Source organism: Stenella coeruleoalba, assembly GCF_951394435.1.
Source record: "Stenella coeruleoalba genome assembly, chromosome: 9".
Taxonomy (NCBI): domain Eukaryota; kingdom Metazoa; phylum Chordata; class Mammalia; order Artiodactyla; family Delphinidae; genus Stenella; species Stenella coeruleoalba.
The window spans coordinates 55,777,083-55,799,617 of NC_137155.1; the positions used below are offsets into that span (position 1 = coordinate 55,777,083).

A 22,535-nucleotide genomic window follows, 5' to 3' on the forward strand; every position below is an offset into this window, starting at 1 on the left:
TCTCAAACCTCAGCTTCTCACTCCTTCTTTGCTGACTTGCTTTTATTCACATCTGCCTTGCTGTCTGCAGCCATTTCCACTTATACAGCTTGAGACTTGAAGCACTTTTTAGCTGAGGGAACTTAATTCACGAAGAGGCACCGACCCGTCCCATCATGCTTCCTTTACAAGAAAAAGCCCTTTTGATAAACTTCTGACAGCCTCTGCCTAGATTCAGTCTCAGTTAATTATGTTGATACAACCTAGTCGAAGAAAAGCAGCTCTAAAATTTCTGCACTGGCCCTAAATTTCAAGAGCTGGCAACTTCCTGTTTAGGAAAGTAAAGAAGTAGCCCCAGACTCAGCAAACTCTATGGCTTCCTCCACTTAACAAAAACCTGATTCATCTTTGTGCCCCTGACATCTAGCCCTGCACAGTCTGCCACAGACTGGGAGCTCAGGAAGTTCTTGGTGAGGAAATGTGTCTGGTCCCCTCAATACTCCACTTTCTCCAAGATATTCCGGAACAGCAGGGCGCTCACTGGGTCTACTTCTCTCTGTAACCACACTCGTCTGCTCACACTCAGCTACTTCAGCTGCTGCCAGACAGAGTCCCCATGTACACTCAGCCACCCACTTTCCTGTATTCCCACGTGGCCAGAACGTCACTCAGAGACACTCCCAGGTTGGTGCCACATTGTCTCTGGCTTTATACTCCACAGAAGGGCTTCTCTCCTTTCACAGGTTATTATTTTAACATCTCACTATTTTAGAAGCCTTCCATTTTAAAAATAGCCAATAGCCAGCCTCCTCCTACTACTGAAGCCCCATGGTCTACTGCTAACACGTTCTCACATTCCAGCGGCTCACTGGGAAGCAGGAGGCCAAGGAATTTCCTACACCTATGGCAAGGTTCTTGGCTCTGCACTTTTGGTGGCATTTCATATCTAGAAATACATCTGGAATCAGTCCAGTGCATTAAAGAAAGAGCTTTAGTCCTTATTTGTAACTTTGCTTTTCCCTCCTACTAGCCCATAAGCACTTGGGCCAACTTGCTTCAATTCATTGCATTTTACAAAAAAAACAAGAATAAATATTTTGCTTCTAAGTTTTACTGGGAATGAGAAAGGAGTCAAATTATTCTTAACATATCTTTAAGAAAAAAAAATTTTAACCTTAGCAGAAAATGTACTTTTGTGAGTTTTCAAGAGATTTACATTTTTCTTTTTAGCTTGTCTTATTTTAAATGTTTTCCATAAGGATCGTGCATTATTTTGTAATTTTTTTTAAAGGTAATTATCTCTTTCTTTTAAAGAAGGTTTCTCAACCTTAGCGCTGTCGATATTTTGGACTTAATGATTCTTTGTCAGGGGTGCGGGGGCATGTCTACTGCACTGTAGGATATTTGGTGGTATCCCTGGCCTCTACCCACTAGATACCAGTAGCAGCCACACAGTTGTGACAATAACAAATGTCTCCAGACATTGCCAAATGCCACCTGTGGGGGAAGGAAGCCGAATCACTTTTTTACACATCTGTTTTAAAGTAAAGATTCGGGGTCTTGGAGGGGTTTGGGAGTCTATTTAGGTAAATGAGTATTCACTAGGGAAAATGTCATCAAGCTGCTAAGATTAAATACGTTAAGGATGACAAAGCATTTCTAAACAACAAATGTCGAACCACACACAGATTGCTAAAAGCCCGGCAAGACAGTCAGGGGTTAATGAAATGACCCACTGGGGACAAGCAGAACTGGTTGAGAAGCACCACCAGGCCCAGTTTTCTTACAGAAGGTGGAAAAACGTCAGAAGTAGTGGAACTGGGCTCCTCTGCTTACCAATTGGGTGCCATTGCTTCCCAGAGAAGGATAAGCTGGAGGGAGAGAAGAGGAGGCAGTTTTATTTGAGGGGTGCAATTTAAGCAGCAGCATGATAAAATTGGTATCATCAGAATGGAGTGCTTTGCTCTTAACCCAAGCTGAGCTGGAAACCCCTGTTATTCAACATCAACCTTTCTCAGACTCACCAGTCTGTTCTCCAGTCTCCAAATGCAGCACAGCTGTTGACTCAGCGTCTTCTGATGGCAAAAGCCCATCACAGTTTTCCCTGTACAGGGTCAGTGAAAGATGTTGCAAGGATGAGTTAGAAAGAGAAATTCATCCTCTGACTCTCACCCCAGCGGGGAGAAAGAAAGCAAGAGTATGTGCAGGCACCTTGAGAGACTGTCCAGGAAAGGAATGGAGTGTGGGAAGGGCAGAGCAGACAGTGGATGCCCCTAAGACAGAGAACAGGATAGAGTTTGGCCATTTTAGGAAGAGCAGATGGTACTGAATGCGAGTTTGTGTGCCCAGCGCACAGCGAGGCCAAACCAAAACCTCGGAGTTTGGAGCAGAAAAAGGTTTATCACAGGGCCATGCAAACCATGGGGTTTGCTCGTGCCCCCAAAACCCCAAGCTCGCTGAAGGATTTCAGGAAAACATTTTTAAAGGCAAGGTTGAGGGAGGGGCGTTGTTGGTTGTTGCAGACTTCTTGGTGTAGGAATCCTTTGTTCTTGTAGCTGTCCACGTAGGTAGGTCAGGTCACAGTGTTCCTGTAAACCTCCAACAAGACAAGTGTTATTCTCTGTTCTGCAACTGATTATATAAATGGAAAAGTGTTGTATGTACCCTGAAAGGTCAGAGCTTTGAGAATGGGCTGTCCTATGTATTTCAGGCTATAGGCAATATTCTTAACTCAAAGCAAAAGCAATAGAATACAAAGGTTAAAGTAAAAGAAACAGATCTAATATGGAGTCAGATTTATTCTTCTGTATTACACAGACACTGGCCTCACCCTTGCAGCAGACTTCTGAGGCACCACCTCAGAAGTGTGTGCCTGGTTACCTGGCAACCTTACGGTAGCACCTGGAATTGAGCACTGGGGCTCCTCTGAGCTGCAGCAAAGGCCTCTGTACCCACCTAGTCCAGAAACAGTAAAGCTTCCTGTCTTTCAACAAGCATAGCAGTGGTGGCCAGCGTGGAGTAAAGATCTCCACATTTGGGGGCAACCTAGGATGAGTATTAGGAAAAACTGTGAAAGACTGAAATGAGCAAAGAACAGTTACTAGGTGTCATGTCTTTCATTACCTTTGAGCTATTTTACAATTCTGTACTTGTAGAAAACGAGTAGTATTATGGATTGAATTGTGTTGCCTCAAAAGATACGTTGTAAGTCCTAACCCTCAATACCTCAGTGTCACTGCAGGTATTATTAGTTAAGATAAGGTCATACTGGAGTACGGTGGGCCCTTAATCTAATATGACTGATGGCCTTATAAAAAGAGAAAAGACATAGAGATAGAGACACATAAAGGGAGAACGACATGTTGTGTTGGAGGCGGAGATTGAAATGCTACAGCTGCAAGCCATGGAATGCCAAGAATTGTCAGCAAACCATCAGAAGCTGGCGAAGACAAGAAGGATTCTCCCCTACAGCATCAGAGGGAGCTTGGTCCAGCCAACATCCTTTTTTTTTTTTTTTTTTGTGGTACGCGGGCCTCTCACTGCTGTGGCCTCTCCCGTTGCGGAGCACAGGCTCCGGACGCGCAGGCCCAGTGGCCACGGTCCACGGGCCCAGGCGCTCCGCGGCATGTGGGATCTTCCCGGACCGGGGCACAAACCCGCGTCCCCTGCATCGGCAGGCAGACTCCCAACCACTGCGCCACCAGGGAAGCCCCAGCCAACATCTTAATTTTGGACCTCTAACCTCCAGACTGTGAGACAATAAATTTCTTTAAGTCACCTAGTTTGTGGTACTTCTTATGCAGCCCTAGGAAACTAATATAGGTTGTAATGCAGATGACTCTTGTCCACTGAAATGCAAATGAATTTTGTCCAGTGAAACACAGCTGATTATCTCCCAGTGGATATTGACCAGTTTTATATCTATTTGTAAATCCATTTCAGCATTCCTGATGGCCTGTATCTGTGTGTGGTTTTTAAAATTCTCCTTTGAACCTGTGGTAACATCTGATTTCCTCATTAATTAATGAGTTAAATAAAATCTTCCACATTGTTCATTTTATGTTTACTGAATCATGATTTTACCTTTATTTAAAAACTCTCTTAACAAGGGGAAAGGCTCCTCAAAACGTTCCCAAGATGAAGCTTCTTTTTACCATGGTCACAGGCAGGCAGAGTCATTTAATTCCACTTAGAAAATAGGAGTAATGAGACAATGATTGCACCCAATGTAGAGGAATAGATTCAAACCCACAGCATGGAGAAATTGGGTCCAGTGGGCAGAGAGTTACCTGAAAGCCTAACTCAGAAGCTGTTGGTTTGTTTTATTTAGTTTTGATTCCCAAAGAACAGTTTCATTAGTTATTATTGGCCTTACTTTAAATCTGTCTTTTTCATCCAAAGCTTCATTAAATCTCCACTGGACCAGCCCCAGAGAGTCTTTGAGACTAAGCCCAGTTGCCATCCTCAAGGAACTCAGAACTAAGTGCTAAATACAATACCTGTCGCCAAGTGAGAATTCAGTGCTTATTGAAGATTTCCTCAAAAAGGGAGATGAAACATACATCACTAGCTATGGAGGACTGGTAAGTCAGGTTTTAATTATATTATTATACAACAATGTTACCAAGCAAGCAAAACATTTTATGAATCTCTGTGGGTAGAAATTCTATACATTATTTAAAAATCATAGTGCAGCTATGCAATAGAACATTTTACTAGAATAAAGAGACTAAACTGGAAATACATATGATTAGTAGTTTTTTTTAAAACAAGCCAGACAGGGCTTCCCTGGTGGCGCAGTGGTTGAGAGTCCGCCTGCCGATGCAGGGGACACGGGTTCGTGCCCCAGTCCGGGAAGATCCTACATGCCGTGGAGCGGCTGGGCCCATGGGCCATGGCCACTGAGCCTGCGCGTCCGGAGCTTATGCTCCGCAACGGGAGAGGCCACAACAGTGAGAGGCCGGCGTACTGCAAAAAAAAAAAAAAAAAAAAAAAAACAAGCCAGACAGCAATTATATATTTGAAAAAGACTGTACCTTGTCTGAAAATGAAGAAACTATAGCAGGCCTAGGCAAAATTCTATTTCTATAATTTGTGTTTTCTTGCGTTTTCTTTAGTACTTTTCCTCCTCTCCCTCCTGAGGATACCCATAATGCTCAGCCTGTACCCTCAAAGGAGTCTTTGCTCCTACAGTCCATTATCCCTTTTTAAACAGCAGCTTTTAAATAATTGTTATAAAATAAACATGTAAATTCATGCTAAGGTGAGAATGACTAACAACACACAATGAATTATCACTTTGGGGGAATATTTACATTTTAGTGAGGACAATTTAATCCAGTAAGCACTTGGGAAATATCCTCCATGTCCAGCATTATGTTACTGCTGTGAGCTCTCCGTGATAGAGTCTTGCTTCTGGCATAAGTGACCTAAAGTTAGGCTGAGTTTATAGCCTACTTGATCCTTCTGACCTAAACAAAACTCCGTCTTCTCCCCACAAGCAGCTCCTCATCCTCCATCTCAATAAATAATATCCAGCATCATTCAGGCACTCAAACCAAAAACCTAGGGTGGTGGTCATGATTCTTCCTGCGACTCACCCTCTACATCTAATCCATCAGTCAGTGTCTTCTCTGCCTCCAAAATATAGCCCAAGCCCATACATGTCTCTCCGTCTCCTAGCCTAAGCCACCATCATCTTATAACTGGGCTAGAAGTGTCCTTGCAACTGGTCCCTGATTCCCTGCTTGCCCCTCTACAATCTGTCCTCAGCAGCCGGAGCAGCCTCCTGAAAACTAAAATTATGTCATGGCACTCTCCTCTAATGACTTCCCATTGCACTGGACATAAAATCCAGACTTACTACCTGCACGATCAGGCCCCACCACCTCTCTGACCTCAGCTTCTGTCTTTGTTGCCCTTGCTAACTGTGCTCCAGCCACACTGTGTTACTTTCAGTTCTCTGAATAAGCCAAATGTGTCCTGCCTCAGAGCCTTTGCACTTGCTTTTCCCTTTGCCTGGAAAGACCTTACCTGGGCTTGCCACATGATTGGCTTCTTGTATCATTTAAGTGTCAGCCTAAATGTCGCCTCCTCAGAGAGTACCCTCATAATGTAAAGAGCCCCTCCTAACTGTGCTCTGCTGCACCACCTTTTTTAGTTACTCATCACACTTGGCACCATTTAGACCCCCTTGCTTGGTTATCCGTCTCCCCACATGCCCACTGTCCTATAAACTCCCACTAGAATGCCAGCTCTGTGCAAGCAAGGATATTGCCTCTGTTGTTCCTTGTTACATCCCAGTTTATATCAAGCACAGAGAAAGTGCTCAATAAATACTCACTGAATGAAGAGGCGTGATAGAAGATTTGGGGGAGAAGTCCTTTGTGGCACCTTTTAAATTACACCTGTCTCTGCAGTCAGTTCCTTTAGTGGGCAAGCTCAGCCAGCCCTATGTGGAAGAGAGATTTCAATGATATCTTCCAAGTACAGGTAGTTTTAGAAACTACAAGGAAAGAAAATACAATAGACATAGTTCCAGGTAATAAACAGAAAGTCATGCAGGAAGTATTGTGCGAAAGGATGGTCATAGTCACCGTTCCGGATAGAGAAGGAAAGAAAAGCATCACCAGGACCTCACTCAATTCAAGAAGAACATCAGGAACATCTGTTTTGGATGCTCCCAGAGAAAGAGATCAGAAAATAACCCTCAGGGGCTTCCCTGGTGGCGCAGTGGTTGAGAGTCCGCCTGCCGATGCAGGGGACATGGGTTCGTGCCCCGGTCTGGGAAGATCCCACATGCCGCGGAGTGGCTGGGCCCGTGAGCCATGGCCGCTGAGCCTGCGCGTCCGGAGCCTGTGCTCCGCAACAGGAGAGGCCACAACAGTGAGAGGCCCGTGTACCGCAAATAAAAAAAAAAAAAAAAGAAAATAACCCTCAGGAGGTTTGGAGTTTGCTTTAACATTACTTATGAAAAGGACTAGAAAAGAGAGTGGTACAGATCAACTGGCCCAAACTCCCCCCATACAAAGACTATTCAAAACTCATTTGACTCATCTGACGACAGAGACAAATGTGATATCACATATGTGTGGAATCTACTAAAAAATGATACACATGAACTTTTTTACAAAACGGAAACAGACTCACAGATCTTAAAGTCAAATGTATGGTTACCAAAGGGGAAATGTGGAGGGAAGTGATAAATTAGGAGATTGGGATTAATGTATAAACACTACTATATATAAAATAGATAACTAACAACGACCTACCATACAGCACAGGGAACTCAATATTCTGTAATAACCTATATGGGAAACGAATCCGAAAAGAATGGGTGTGTGTGTGTGTGTGTGTGTGTGTGTGTGTGTGTGTGTGTATAACTGATCACTTTGCTGTATACCTGAAACTAACACAACATTGTAAATCAACTATACTCTAAAAAAGATGTTTAAAAAACTCATTTGAAAAAAAAAAAAAAAACTCATTTGATTTGATGAGAGTTATATTGGGCTGCTAAGGTTGGCGGGGGAGCAGCTTAAAAATTGAACTTCATCCACAGGAAGCAAGAGAAAATGCCCCCCCAAAAGGTAAACAAGAATTAAAGAAGGTGATATGAAATGATCCTTTAAATGCCTCAAAGCGCCTAATAGCTTACATTGGAGTCAATGACGATTTGACTGCCACAGTGTAAAAAAGTTGCTCAGGAAGACATAAGAAAAGCAGGGCAACTCAGAATTTTCTGTTTTGGTCTAAGGAGGAAAGTAGTCCTATTTCCAAATAGTCTGGAAGAAGTATACAACTATTAACAATGACCACCATGACAAAGGACCAGGAATACTCTGGGAACCACACTACAGTCCCCTTCCTCGCATTGCTGAGCGTGGAAGGGGTGGGACCTGAGTGCTTATGGGAGAGCCCATGGGCCTGTGGTGCTATAGCCCCTGTGATCCCGTAGGAGATGAGTGAATGATTGGACTTGTTAACAGCCCTGAATGATCTGTGCTGCTTATGTCAACTTGAAAGGTATTAGACCAGATTCCCCACCAAAGGTTATTAAAAAGTATAGACAGAGGAGTGGCTCTGAATCAGGACACAGACTGTGCACATGGCGAAGTACATCTCTGGGCTGAGAGCTGAGGCACCGTGGAAGAACTAGGGACTTGGGCCAAATCCCAGTTCTGCCCCTTATTAACTCTGTGGCCTTGGGCAAATTCCTTAAGATGACCATGCCTCCAATTACTCATTTTTAAAATGGGGATAGTGATACTGACATCACAGGTTACAGTGAGATTAAAAGAAGTTTTATATATATGTTTATACGTGTGATAAGGCCTAGCACACAGCAGGAGTTTAGTAAATAGTAGTTCCCCCCTTCTCTCTTCCATCATGGGGATTTGGGCTGGACTCACTTTTAAATGTTCTGAAAGAGGCTGGTGATAAAAGCTCTTTTGGCTCCCTACATGCCAAACTCACAAATACACTGTAAAATGACTTCATGAGGCCATGGAAGGAGAAGAAAGGAATTAGATTATATCTAAAGAAGGCAGGTGTAGGCCATGAGAATTCATGCTGGGAGGGTTCCCCAAGGTGCCTGGTCACTGGCTGAGTCCAGCCGTGCACTGGCGGGTGAAGAACAACTTATTCCAAGGTCACAGTTCTGATCCAAAATAGTCATAACAGCAACATCTCTCATTAAATAGTGCTTTCTCTATGCCAGGCAGGATTCTCAGCACTTAACATATATTATCTCATTTAATCCTTACAACAATCCTACCAGACAGGAACTACTCTTATCTCCACTTTACAGATGAATAAACTGAGGCACAGAGAGGTTAAGTGACGTGTGCCTAAACCTACTCTGTTCCCAGTACCATTCTGTGACCTCTCCTAGCTGCTTGTTTTCTAGAACCTAGTTTAATAACAAATATTTCTAGAGAGCCCCACGCCTTAGAACACTTGTTCGAATTTGCAATATCCATTAAAATTTAAATGCTCATACCTTTGACCCAGCAATTGCTTTCCTAGGAATATGGCAGTAATCACTCAAATATGTAAAAATACCATAACACAAAGTTATTCGTTGCAGCTTTGTTTCAAAAAGTTAAAAATTGGAAACAAGCTAGAATAAAACATTGGAAACAAGCTAAAATGACTACCACTATGAAATGGACTAAAGTATGGGGCACCCATGCAGTTAGGATCCTATGGAGGCATGAAAAAGAATGTGGTAGGTAGCCCTCTAGGCACTGACCTGGAAAGATGTCACAGTGTATGAAGTGAATGAAACAAGAGAAAATATAGCATGTAGAATGATCTTGCTTTTTCAGTTGTATTACATGTTATTAGCCAGAGAGGGAGGAAAAAATCTGGAGTATAACCAAGCTAGCCCCAGTGGTTATTTCTAGAAATTTTGCTTTCCATTACATATTCCTTTTATATATATTTTTTTACAATGAGAATGTATTGATTTTTTATATTAGAGGAAATAGAGACTTGTATCTTTAGGCCTGTACTTTGTCTCATTTGATCCTGTGGCTACCCTGGGAGGTACATAAAACAGAAGAAACTGAGGCTCAGAGAGGCAAAATGACTTGCCCAAGGTCACCTAGCTGTCAGAGGAATGTCCCAGTCATCCATTCCGGTGTACCTTACCCAGCAGTCAGTGCTACAGTATTGTACTATTTAATACATCCTTGAATTACACCTTTAGCAGTAGCACTAGCCCACCCTTGTACAGAGTCATGCTGCAGCTTTACCTGGAAAACTGCATAAGATTTCTGTGGTTACACCTCAAGGAAGATGTAAAAGAGTTGGAGACCAATCAGAGAGGAGAAACCAAAACAGTACGATTTCTATACAATAGAGAAGGCTAATGGATGTTAGCCAAGAGTGTCTAAGACTGAAGTTTAGAAACCGTGAAAGAAACAGATGCACAGATCAGCAATCTGTTCTCCAAATCCCAAAACTCTGAAGTATGAAGATGTGATTTAATGTTTCAAAATACTAGCTTTTGGTTCAATACAAGGTAAATACTATCTGCAGAAAACATTACACCAAAGCTGACATAAAATGAGAGTAAAAGTAATAGACATTTATATCAATTCATAAATTATAGCTCAATAACTGTGTAACCTGGGAATCCAGGGCCAGGCCTGACCTGCCACAAAATATCCCACAGAGTCAAGGAAGACAGAATTTGGGGCTGTGGGCCACTGGCGTGACTCAGTGCCACGTTTATGATTATCATTTTATTCCTTTTTCATTCCCTGAGAGCCATGAGACATCTTTTCTAATATTTTAAATCATGTGCTTTGGGTTTAGATTTCTTTCTTCAAAATAGATTAAGCTATTTGAATTTGCTTTCGTGTCACTGCTTCAGACAACATCTTATTTTACCCATCATATTGCCAATTGCTCTCGTATTTGGCATTCAGCAAATCTCTTGACCTTCAGTTGTTTTCCTCTTGGATATTTTCATTTAATAATTGTATTTTCAAAAGTTACTTTCAAAATTGAGCACATCAGAGTTAACAATATCATCATTCTAAAGATTCAGGCCACACTTTATTTTACATCCAGTTTTTGTTTGTTTAAAGATAATCTAGTCTTACTTAAATCCACATATCCAAAACCATGCCTGGAGGCTTCCCTGGTGGCGCAGTGGTTAAGAATCCACCTACCAATGCAGGGGACCCGGGTTCGAGCCCTGGTCCAGGAAGATCCCACATGCTGCGGAGCAGCTAAGCCCGTGCACCACAACTACTGAAGCCCATGTGCCTAGAGCTCGTGCTCCACAATAAGAGAAGCCACCGCAGTGAGAAGCCCACACACTGCAATGAAGAGTAGCCCCTGCTTGCTGCAACTAGAGAAAGCCCACGTGCAACAACGAAGACCCAATGCAGCCAAAAATAAATTTTAAAAAACAAAAACAAACCAAAAACCATGCCTGAAATTGTCATCTACTAAATAATTATATCCTGAATCTACTAATATAATTAAATATTCAGACATAGTATATAAGTATCATTATATTAGTAAACTATATGGAGATATCTTTGGGGAGGTCATAAAGAGGGCACAAACCCATCACTGACCCCTCTCCCCACAGCCCCTCAAAATGTTACCCTGTTATTTCAATGTATAGAAATAGAACAAAACACTATACATTTTAAGACTTCTTTTCTTGTTTGATTCTGTACAAATTCTTAATCTACAGTTTCTTAAACTAAAATTTTGTCTGTCACCTTGGTTATAGCACCCAAGAAGAACCAGCACCTCTAGGTGCTGGAGTCCAAGCTGTCCTTGCATTCTGTGTTCCCATTACTCCATGCTTTCCATACTCTAGATAAAGTGCAGTGAACAGGGCTTCCCTGGTGGCACAGTGGTTAAGAATCCGCCTGCCAAGGCAGGGGACATGGGTTTGAGCCCTGGTCCGGGAAGATCCCACATGCCGCGGAGCAACTAAGCCCGTGCATCACAACTACTGAGCCTGCACTCTAGAGCCCGCGAGTCACAACTACTGAAGCCTCGTGCCACAGCTACTGAAGCCTGCGTGCCGAAAGCCCATGCTCCGCAACAAGAGAAGCCATCGCAGTGAGAAACCTGCGCACCACAACAAAGAGTAGCCCTCGCTTGCCGCAACTAGAGAAAGCCCACATGCAGCAATGAAGACCCAACACAGCCAAAAATAAAAAAAAAAAAATTTTAAGTACCTATCTTTCATGCTTTTTGCCAAAATTAAAAATAATATGCACAGCTCCTACCATGGTACTTGGCACAAAGCAGATGATAAATAGGTGATAGAATGAGATGGATAACAATTTTTTATTCTTAAAAAGAGTCTCCATGGGCTTCCCTGGTGGTGCAGTGGTTGAGAGTACGCCTGCCGATGCAGGGGACACGGGTTCATGCCCCCGTCCGGGAAGATCCCAAATGCCGCGGAGCGGCTAGGCCTGTGAGCCATGACCACTGAGCCTGCGCGTCCGGAGCCTGTGCTCCGCAACGAGAGAGGCCACAACAGTGAGAGGCCCGCGTACCGCAAAAAAAAAAAAAAAAAAGAGTCTCCTTATAAACAATATGAAGCGTACACAAAAGTGTAGAAAGATAGGTAGATGATAAATAGATATACACACATATACAGTATACATATAAACTCTAATGGCCCTGTGTCTGTTTTTGTATGACTCACAGGCTAATGGCTTTACATTTTTTAATGGTTGAAAAAAATCTAAAGAATAATATCTCATCACATTTAAAAATTATATATAAGTTAAGTTTATGTCCCTAAGTAAAGTTTTATTGGAAGATAGTCATGCACATTCGATGAGCATGACTACAGTGGTAGTTGTGACAGGGATTATACAGCCCTCAAAGTCTAAAATATCTACTATCTGGCCCTGGAAAATTGGAAGTGTGTAGACCTCTGACTTAAGAAATGGAAAGATGCCATTATCTTTGAAGCTTTGGGGTATCCATCCCTCCTGATTGCCTCTCCCTCCCTCCTTCCTTCCCCACAAAGAGGTCACCTTTCCTGCATCATGTCTTGTTACTTTGTTTTCATTTTCAGTTTTAATGTCTGTTTGCTAAACAAAATATCACTTGGTTTTGCCTGTTTTTGACCTTTGATGAAAGAATTCATGCTTGCCTTTTTTCTCTCTTGCTGTGACTTTCCATTTTTCACTCAATAATGTTTTTGAGATGCATCCATATTGACCTGTGTAGCTGTAGTTCATTCATTCCATTCCACTGCCAAATAGTCTTCTATTGTATGAGTATACCACAGCTTAAGTGTTTATCCATTACCCTATTGGTGGTCATTTGAATTGTTTCCAGATCTTTGCTGTGAACATTCTTCTGCATGGCTTCTAGTGCACAGGTGCAAGAGTTTCTCAGGATTTATCTAGGAGTAGAATTCCTGGGTATGCAAACTTAGGTAATGGCAACATGTTTTCTGAAGTAGTTGTACCAATCTGTTCTCTCATCCGTATATCAGAGTCCCCATTGTGCTGCCACACTAAACATTGTGAGACTTTCAAATTTTTGCTAACTTGGTGGATGTAAATAGTATCTCACTGTGGATGTAATTTCCATCTCACTGATTATTAAGAAGGTTAAACATCTGTTTATACTTCTTCTATAGAATTCCTATTTGTGTCCTGTACCTATTTTTCTATTTGCAATTTAACTTTTTCTGTTTTCCTCTTAGGCACACAGTGTATATTCTAGATGCTAACCTTTTGTCAGTTGTATGTGTACAAATATCTTCTCCCAATTTGTGACATATATTTCCAATCTTTTTATAGAATCTTTTTTTTTCTTTTTTTTTTTTTTGCAGTACACGGGCCTCTCACTGTTGCGGCCTCTCCCATTGCGGAGCACAGGCTCCAGATGCGCAGGCTCAGCGGCCATGGCTGCGCGGCATGTGGGATCTTCCCGGACCGGGGCACGAACCCGTGTCCCCTGCATCGGCAGGCGGACTCTCAACCACTGCGCCACCAGGGAAGCCCTATAGAATCTTTTGATGTGCATAAGTTCTTAATTTCAGTGGAGTAAAATGCATTCATCTTTTCCATCATGGCATGCTTTTTTAGTCAAAACTCCTGATGCATCTTTTGTAATTGGTAAGCCATTCCTTTTCCCGCAGCCTATGTACCATCAAGGTTAAGGCATGAGGTTTAGTGTCCCAGGGAAGAAAAGGGCAAGTCCCATTTAGAGTAAAGAAGGAAAGCAGAAGGAAATGATATAAGGACATAAGGGAAGGTTCCCACCAGGCAGAATGAGGAACCTGAAGTCCTTCCGGAAGTGATGATAATAGAGATTTGGAAAGAAACAGGTAAAGAAAAGACTGTACCTGAATCTCTCAAAGACTAAGCACTGCCTCTCCCGGACCTCACACTGGCCATAATGTTATTGTACAGAATAAGAGGAAAGCTGAAAGTAGATGGGGCTTGTGGGAGAAAGCCACTTCACAGGGTATCCCTTTGCCAAAATGGGGCAGAAGGCATCCTGAGCCTCTCCTGGCTTCCTCGTAGCCTGATAGGAATTCATATGATACAGTGGGCTCTCCACTGGTTGACACAGAAGCTAGTTGACCACTGAGCACCAAAAGGACTGCCATAGTGCTGGCATGGCTGGTGTCAAAGTGATCCATAGCAGAGACCACAGAATAGACACTCCAGGCCAGTATCTGATGGAGAACAAGGAAGAGAATCAGAGTATCTGCAGAGCCAGCTAGGGCCAGTGTGACGCTTAGTCAGCGAAAAGTCTACCAGCTCGTGATCAAGCTGAGATTGGCCGTGAGTTATGTCAGCTGCAGACTTCAACATCCTGCAGATGCCAGCAGGATGCCGGGCAACAAGGTGGAATAATGTGCAATTCTGAGGAGGCCAGTGCAGGTGCAGACAACAGCACAGGACCATCACATGAACTAGCCATTTTCCCCAGTGGCCATGAGACACATAAGCCTTCCCTATACCTGACACAGTTTTGGAGAGAGAAGGGAGGAAAGCTTTGAAGAGAGAGAAACAGCTCTGATAAGGGAATTGATTCTTGAATTTGACTGACTAAAGACCAAGCCGACATAAAGAGTTATGTTTCATTAGCAAGTTTAAGGAACTCCTCACCCATGCACACAGCCATCAGCAAGATGGGACCCTGAGACTGAGATGAGGGCAGTTAGAGAAAACAATAGAAAGCTACTTTTTCAAAAAAGAAAAAGAAAAAAAAGCTACTTTTTCTTTTCTACACATTTGAGAGCTACGATGTACAATTCTTCTCCGCTTCAGTGATTATTAGTATTATTATTGTGGTCCTTATTGTTTATGGGCCATCCAAACATGCAAAAAAAGATTACAGTGCAGTCTAAATACAGTTATAGAGCTATGTACTATATACACAGGTACACAGAGGAGGTGGAAATTAGCTACATATCTTAGTTTTCTATTGTTGTGCAACAATATTACCACAAACTAAGCAGGTTAAAACACACATTTATTATCTCAGAGGTTCTGTAGGTCAGGAGTCAGGACATGGCTTAATTGGGTCCTCTCTAAGGCTTCAATCAAGGTATTGGCCAGGGATGGATCCTCATTCAAACATTCAACTGGGGAAGGATCTGTGTCTAAGCTTATGTGGTTGACGGCAGCATTCCATTCCTTGTTGGGTGTTGGACTGAGGGCTTCGAATCCTTTTAGGCTGTCAGCCAGAGGCGGCCCTCAGTTCCTCACCACACACACCTCCCCAGCATGGCTGCTTACTTCCTCAAAGCCAGCAAGGGAGATGTGACAAATCTTATGTAACATCATGCAAGTGACTTCCCATCACCTTTGCTGTATTTTATTTGGTTAATCAAGTCACAGGATCTTCCTACACTCAAGGGGAAGGAATTTCAGAAGGGCATAGATACCAGGAGACAGGATCAGGGGAGCTACCTTAGAGTCTGTCTGCCATACTACAAGGCGAGTGGGTGGGAGAGATCATGCTAGATGTAACCTCTCAGAGGAGACACAATGTGAGCTGGCTTTTGAAGAAGGGTAAGGGCCCAGAAATTGCTTGGCAGCCCCAGAACCTAGCAGTATCTAGCCCCAGAGGAGACAACAATAAACGTTTGTGAACGAATATCGACATCAGGAGAAAAGCCTGGTCACCCCGGTAAGAAAGAAGACTGTGTTCTACATAGGACAAAAGCAAGAAAAATATTTGTTAACTGTCATCTCAATAGCAATAAGCACCATTAAAGACTTTCCAAAGGTTTTAAAATAGGAGGGGCCACTGCATTAATGGCTCAGCAAGCCTCACCAGGAAAGTGCAATGAACGTCAAGGGCACTAAAAGGACGGGAGATGATCTAATGCAGGAAGCTCCCCAAATACTATATTTATACAAATGATAAATAGGTTTCAAGAAAGGGGAAACCAACTAATATTGATGACTAGAGAAATAAATAATACTACAACTTCCCACTGCAGTAGCATCTTTCATCTGGGATCCTAAAAAGCTTTAAGAGTAATTAAATTCGGGTGCTGCATAAAAGGACATCCATTTTTTAAAACAAAAATATGGATTGTATGCCCGTAATCCGAATCAGCACATAACGCTCTCGAAGATAACAGAGTGCAACCTGGACGGCAGTTTATTTTGAAGAATGTTTTGTAATTGTTTCCAAGTTTCTAAATTCATAATTAGCTGAGTCTAAAGAAGTGCAGGGTGTGGCCACATTTTTTTCTGCACATCCAAAAGGAGGCATCAGTTTTAGCTCAGGCAGAGTATGGAGGAACTGATGGTTAGAAATATTCCAGGTGGAAAACTGCCCTGCTTGACAGGAAGCAGCCTGCTGGTGGAGAGGAGGCTTCAGCAAAGCTGCATAGAAGTAGTAGTTACAGGTTTACCAGGGGGCGAGCCCAAGCTGGTCTGTTACTCTACACCTAAGAAGCATATTTTGGAAGAATTCAGGCATGACAATGACTCATGGCAGCACAACTGATGGACAATGAAAGCAAGTGGGTATTCTCATAAATGTAGAAATAATCAGACTTGTGCAATAGTCATGTTGTTTGGTGGTGTCTAAAGTCTACTGGCAATCAGCAAAGTTGGCTGTTTCCATTTTCCAGCAAATAGTTAGGAAGATTCTGGAGGGATTCCAAATACATGAAATGGGTACAAAACCATATGGACCGGGGAACAGCTGAGTTACTGTTATGTTGAAGTGTGGTCACAGCTTGATTTATTTGAGAATATTGATACCAGTCATTGAAGGTGGACAGTAACCTCGAGCTCTCTGTAAAGTCATGCTTTACATTTGAAGATAACACTAATGGCATTTGTAAAGCATCTGGTATGTGTCTAACCCTTCTTGGCTTTGAAGTATTATTATTCAAGTGCTCCTGTGTCTTAAAAGCTCTCTGTTTATCATGTCATTTCTACATCCAAAACATGTAAGTCCAGTTTTAGTTGTGTTGGAGCAAGCCCTGTTCCTGGCTGGTGATCCCAGTATGCTTCAGTATTTTGCCATCCTACCATTTTATGTAAAATGAGGTTCCCGGGGCAACGTTGAATCCACTCAAAACCTGGGGTTTCTTTGGGAAGTCTCTCAGGGAAGCTGACACCCCTGCTGGGATGCTTAGTGGTTGAGACAGGCAGTTTCATTCCCCCAAACGCAAGTATAATTCACTCCCTTCCATTTTCTACTTTTCTTTCAAAAGATGTCCATCAGTTTTGCTGTTTCGGCAACGGGAGGTGGAGACAGCTTTCAGTCCCCAGTTTTCCAGATGATAGCACAGGCCATCATGTAAATAAGTGGTACAAAAGCATAGAGCACCTGGACCATCATTCTGTTCAGAACAGAGCTCTGCTACCTCTGTAAGAAGGCCCATCATCTTATGAGCTTGAGTGACAACTGTCCTTGTATATAAAGAGGATATGAAAGGATTAGGAAAATAGACACCATTTATTCGTTCACTCCTACCAGAAGAAATGGCTTCTGAGAGTGAACTAAAATAATCTGAAGAAATACTACTAAAGGTTAGACAGGGAGACAGTTATGACTGGGGCAAGATACTAAGTGAAGTTTCAGTCAAGTCCCAGATTTGATTTATCAATGTGGAGTTCTGGATGGGCATCTGATACAGAAAGACAGAGGACCATAGCTTCAGAACCTGTTACGGATCTGGACTTAGCCCTAGGGCCATGCCTGTCTCCAAAGTGTTCAAGCCCTATTTGTTCTATAAGATCCACCTGCCACTGACACCGTCACGAGGTTTCTCATCTATGAGTAGTCCACCTTTCTCTGAACTCCAACAGTTTATATGTACCTCCTTTGAGACACTCATCCCTATGTCCATTCTATTTTAGCAGTTTATGCACATGTCGTATCTTCTTTCCAATTAACATGAGGCCCCAGCACTGTGCCTTACACATAGTAGGTGCTCAGTAAATACCTTGGAATGAATTAACTTTTTGATACTGACTAAAATACACTGGCCTTTCATCCCACCACCTCCAGTTCTAACTTATGAGGTGACACCTTTGTGCTTGGGAGAGCTGCCACACTGCTAAATACTTTTGGATATATTGTGATGTTCTTTCTGGAGACCAGATATACCCAGGTTTCAGCCCAATTTCAGTTTTTAGAAATGGGATCAAGACCACACTTTCCAGAAATAGATGAGTCTCGGTCACAGCCACTGGTATCCTGCTTTGTAATGATCTTAAGCCTCTTTCAGGTGTGCCTATTCTACATGCACAATTTCATAAGCTCTCCAAGGACAGCATTGTGTCTATTTTGTTGGTGTAATTGTTGCTCACACATACTGCCTTCCTGGTAAGGATCTCTGCCCACACTAGGCAAACACTATCAGTTGACAAAGAATATCATTTTATTTTAACACAGTTAGACATGAAGCACTCCATTCCAAGAAATCCCTTGAAACAATAGCTGCTGAGTTAGTTCGTCAGACTCAACACACACACCTTTACCTGCGTCCTCAGTCCATACAAGTCATAGGGTTCATTTCCCCCCTGCCTAGAGTCAACAGTTTCAATCATTTTTTTTCCAGAAAGGAAAAAAAAGACACACACACACACACGCAAAAATTGGTTTTCCATTTGCAAGCTGAAGATGGCAATGAGGGGATTTTCTTTGTTAAAAATAACCTGATACGGCTTCCCTGGTGGCGCGGTGGTTGAGAGTCCGCCTGCCGATGCAGGGGACACGGGTTCGTGCCCTAGTCTGGGAAGATCCCACATGCCGCGGAGCGGCTGGGCCCGTGAGCCATGGCCGCTGAGCCTGCACGTCCGGAGCCTGTGCTCCGCAACGGGAGAGGCCACAACAGTGAGAGAGGCACGCGTACTGCAGAAAAAACAAAACAAAACAAAAAACCTGATAGGCAACTTTCTCCATCTAGGTAAGCTATCCATTCCCATGAGTTCTTTGCTCCTTCCTCTACAAGAATCCATTTACTCTGGTTCATTTATAGAAGGTTGCTGTGGTTTTTCCAGGAAACTGCTGCCTGACAGAAGAGGTGAATTTTCTTGTGTACAAAATTAAGGACGATTTCTACAGAAACAGACATAAGAGTCTATTAGCCATATTAATATCTTTATGATACCTGGGCTTTCCCAACAACAGTTAAGTGTTGCCAAACTAGCTTTACTTTGTGTTGGCAGAGCACACATCATAATATATAGTTCTTCTTGTCTTGGCAATAAGGCTGGCGCTCTCCTGCCAGAATCGACTCTAAAGGAAATGGCCAAGAGACAATAAGCCCATTCAAGTGCATTAGCAGTGTCTCCAGTGGGGATTTTTCAATTTTTAAATTGATACAAACTTTAAAACCACCCTATTTTAAGTAGGGGAAGATTTTTTTCCCAAAAGAAGATGTTAATATTTACCAATATATTTCTGACATCTGTTTTCAACAAGATATATTATATTGCCAGCTTATTGGGGCGAAGGTGGCTAGAAAAAAGAGAGAGAGAGGCATCTCCCTTTCAAAAGGATATAAATGCATGTTGTAATTGATTGGCTTCATTCAGTCAGCAGTTTAATTTGTGGGGCTTAAGCACTTACATAAACTTACATTACTGCTAAGCTATTGTCCCCCTGGTTACACACATTTTGTTTATGACAACAACATGTCTGTGAGTGAATTAAAAATTATAATTTCTAGCAGCAAACCGTATACCCTTCAAAAACCAAACCAAAAAATCCTTGAAGAACCACCTATAAAAAGAAAAAACCTGTTTGCTAACACAAAGTTTAATATTTACCAGAGTTGGAAAAATCCTACTTAGAGGGAAAAAAAAAAGGAAGAGATGAGTATTTCTGGTTGCATGAGGCTGTAGAATTTCAGGTAAACTCACCAGGTACTTGTAGACTATACTGAATTCTAGAGAGAGTCGAAGAGCCCCCTGCTGGCTGAAAAAGGAAGAGCCATGAATGGGCACCAGGGCAGTCATTTTGAGACATCCCCGTTTTCCCGTTTCATTCATGCAGCAAATATGTGTTGAGGCTTGCTATGTGCCAGACACTGTCCTAGGCTCTGGGCATAACGTGTTAAACAAGACAGACAAAGTCTTTTCCTTCTTGGAGCCCTTACATTGTACAAGGGGAGACAGAAAACAAATAAATATGCAATATCATGTCAAGTAGGGATAAATACTATCAGAAGAGCTGTGAGTTACAACACAGCAGGGAGAGGAAGTAGAGAGTGATGGGAGGAGGATGCTATTTTGGACAGAAGACTGAACATCTGAACTGAATGAAGCTAAGGAGGAAGTGGGAGGAAGATCTGTGGGAGGAGCATTCCAGACAAGGCGCCAAGCGAGGTGGGCTGCTCTGGGCCTGTTAGCAATCCAGCCAGAAGGCCACGCGGCTAGCGAGTGGGTTAGGAGACGAGCCCAATGATACAGAACCTTGCATGGTAGGAAATTTGGATTTCACAGGAATCCACTGCAGAGTGTTGAACAGAGAATTAAGTGAATCTGCTTCTCACTTTAAATAGGTCATTCTGTGTACAACAAGGAGAATTAACTGCACCTGTGAAATCTGAGCAGCCCATTAGGAGGCTATTTACATGCTATTTCAAACAATTCAATCCATGAATTTTACCAGATTCCTGCTATTCACAATGAGGTTCAAAGAATAAGAGATGATCTCTGCCCTCAGAGAGCTTTCAACCAACTTGGGGAAGTACGATAGACACATATTAAATTAAATTCACAAGAGCTAGGAGGCAGTGAGTGTTTGCTGAGTGGTGTAGGCAAAAATGATGATGATGAAGATGATGAAGCTCATACCCTCAGCAGCCAAGCACCAGCTTGAGGCAGTTTAGCCTAATGGGTAAGAGCACAAGCCCTGGAGCTGGGCTGCTGGAGTTCTTAATGCTGGCGTTACCACTTACTAGCTGTGTGACCTCGGGCATGTTACTAACTTCTCTGTTCTTCAGTTTTCTCATCTGTAGAATGGGTCTAATAATGGTCCCTATTTCATAGGATTGTTACAAGAAATAAATATCTTAATGTTATGTATAAAGTGCTTAGATCAATGCCAGGCACTTTATAAATGCTACATAAATGAAAGTAATGTCTTTAAAATCACACTTTTATTATCTTTATTGCTGCAGTAGTCCAGCTGTGATGTGATGACTTGAACAAATATCAGCTGTGGCAATGGAATAAAAAGGGGCAGCTAGTTTAATGACAATAAGATGGTAAATGAGCTGTATGAAGGGGTTCAAAACGAGTGTAGATTTCAAGCATGACAATTAGGAAAAGAGTAAAATGGGGAGAAAATGAGAAGTCAGAAAGGGGAATTGGTTTGAGAGACAGGCACGTTTGATTTGAGGCATGCTGAGTTTGAAGTGGACAGGCAATTAGGGCTGCCAGACTGGAGCTCAGGAGAGAGACAAGGGCATCCAGATGGGTTTGGAATCCCTTGCTATGAGTGACATAACCAAGAGAGAAGGGGCTGAAAGAAGAGCTCTAAGAAGGAATCTCAGGAGACATGAGCATAGTTACGGATAGGAAAGAGGCCAGTGAAAGAGAGGGAAGAATTAGAAGGCTAGCAAGAGAAGCGAATTATTGAGAAAGACGGAGAAGCTACTGCCAAATGCTACTACAAGGTAACGAATGACTAAATATGCCTTTGGATGAAGTTATTGATAGAGTCTTGGAAACGCGCAGGTCAGCCTGAAGGCATCTGTTAAGTGTCAGTCAGGAATGCTGTGCCACCCAGTTTCCCCTTCAGGACCCAAGGTTTTATTCCCCAGAGAAAGTTGCAGGCTGCCAGCTGCCAGCTGCCTCGCTGAGGAAAGCCATCTTGTCTAAGGTCATGCCCCTTCCTGGGGCAGCTGACTGGTTGACCTGGAGTTATGAAGACCCAGTCCTTTCACACAAATATGGACAACTCAGAAGAGTCATCCCAGCTTCAGAGCTCGCCATGGAATCAGCTGAGACCAGCGTTGGGACTGCATCGTAGCCCAGCCTCTCCCTCACCCAGTCTTCCTGCCTTCCCTTCCCCACACAGGTGTTGTTGCTGGGAGCACCCCCAGTAAACTTCCCACAAGCTGCTCTCCATCTCACAGTCTGCTTCCCTGGGAACCCAACAGCTGCACTGTATTATGAAAGCCAGTAAAAATTAAAAAAGGAAGAGTTGGACACAAGGAAATCAGTATGTAAATAGTATTTAACAGATGAATGAAAATAGTTTCTAATAAAGAGAAATTCTGAAATTTAAAGGAGTTAAATCTGAGGAAAGTTAGTAGGAATGGGCTTTTCTCCAGAACCCCAAACCCATCCAACTTGCAAAAATGAGATGGTACCATTTGCCTTTGGTGAGAACAAAGTGCTGGGTTTCATAACCCGATTGATGGTGCTGTCACACGTACAACCTCACAATCTCTTTTCATCTCCACACCCTTGTCACTTTGCTGCCATCTGGAGAGAGGATTAATTTCATTTGTCCCCCAAGGAGATTAATGTATCGCATTGGATTCCCACACACAGAGGGATACCACTCCCCAACCCGCCAGCACTAATCTGGCTTCAGCAACTGCTGAA

General features: G+C 42.8%; 1 long non-coding RNA gene across 2 annotated transcripts in view; it reads left to right on the forward strand.

Annotated features, from left to right (window-relative positions):
* LOC307191524 overlaps positions 1–22,535 on the forward strand; it is a 63,242-nt gene that overhangs the window by 12,091 nt on the left and 28,616 nt on the right. The window contains exons 2-3 of one of the 2 annotated variants that reach the window (XR_013829794.1): positions 4,381–4,562; positions 13,316–13,907. The exons of the other annotated variant lie outside the window; for it this stretch is intronic. This is a non-coding gene — a long non-coding RNA (uncharacterized lncRNA). Of the gene's footprint in view, positions 1–4,380; positions 4,563–13,315; positions 13,908–22,535 lie in introns of those variants that run through there. 2 annotated transcript variants of the gene reach the window in all.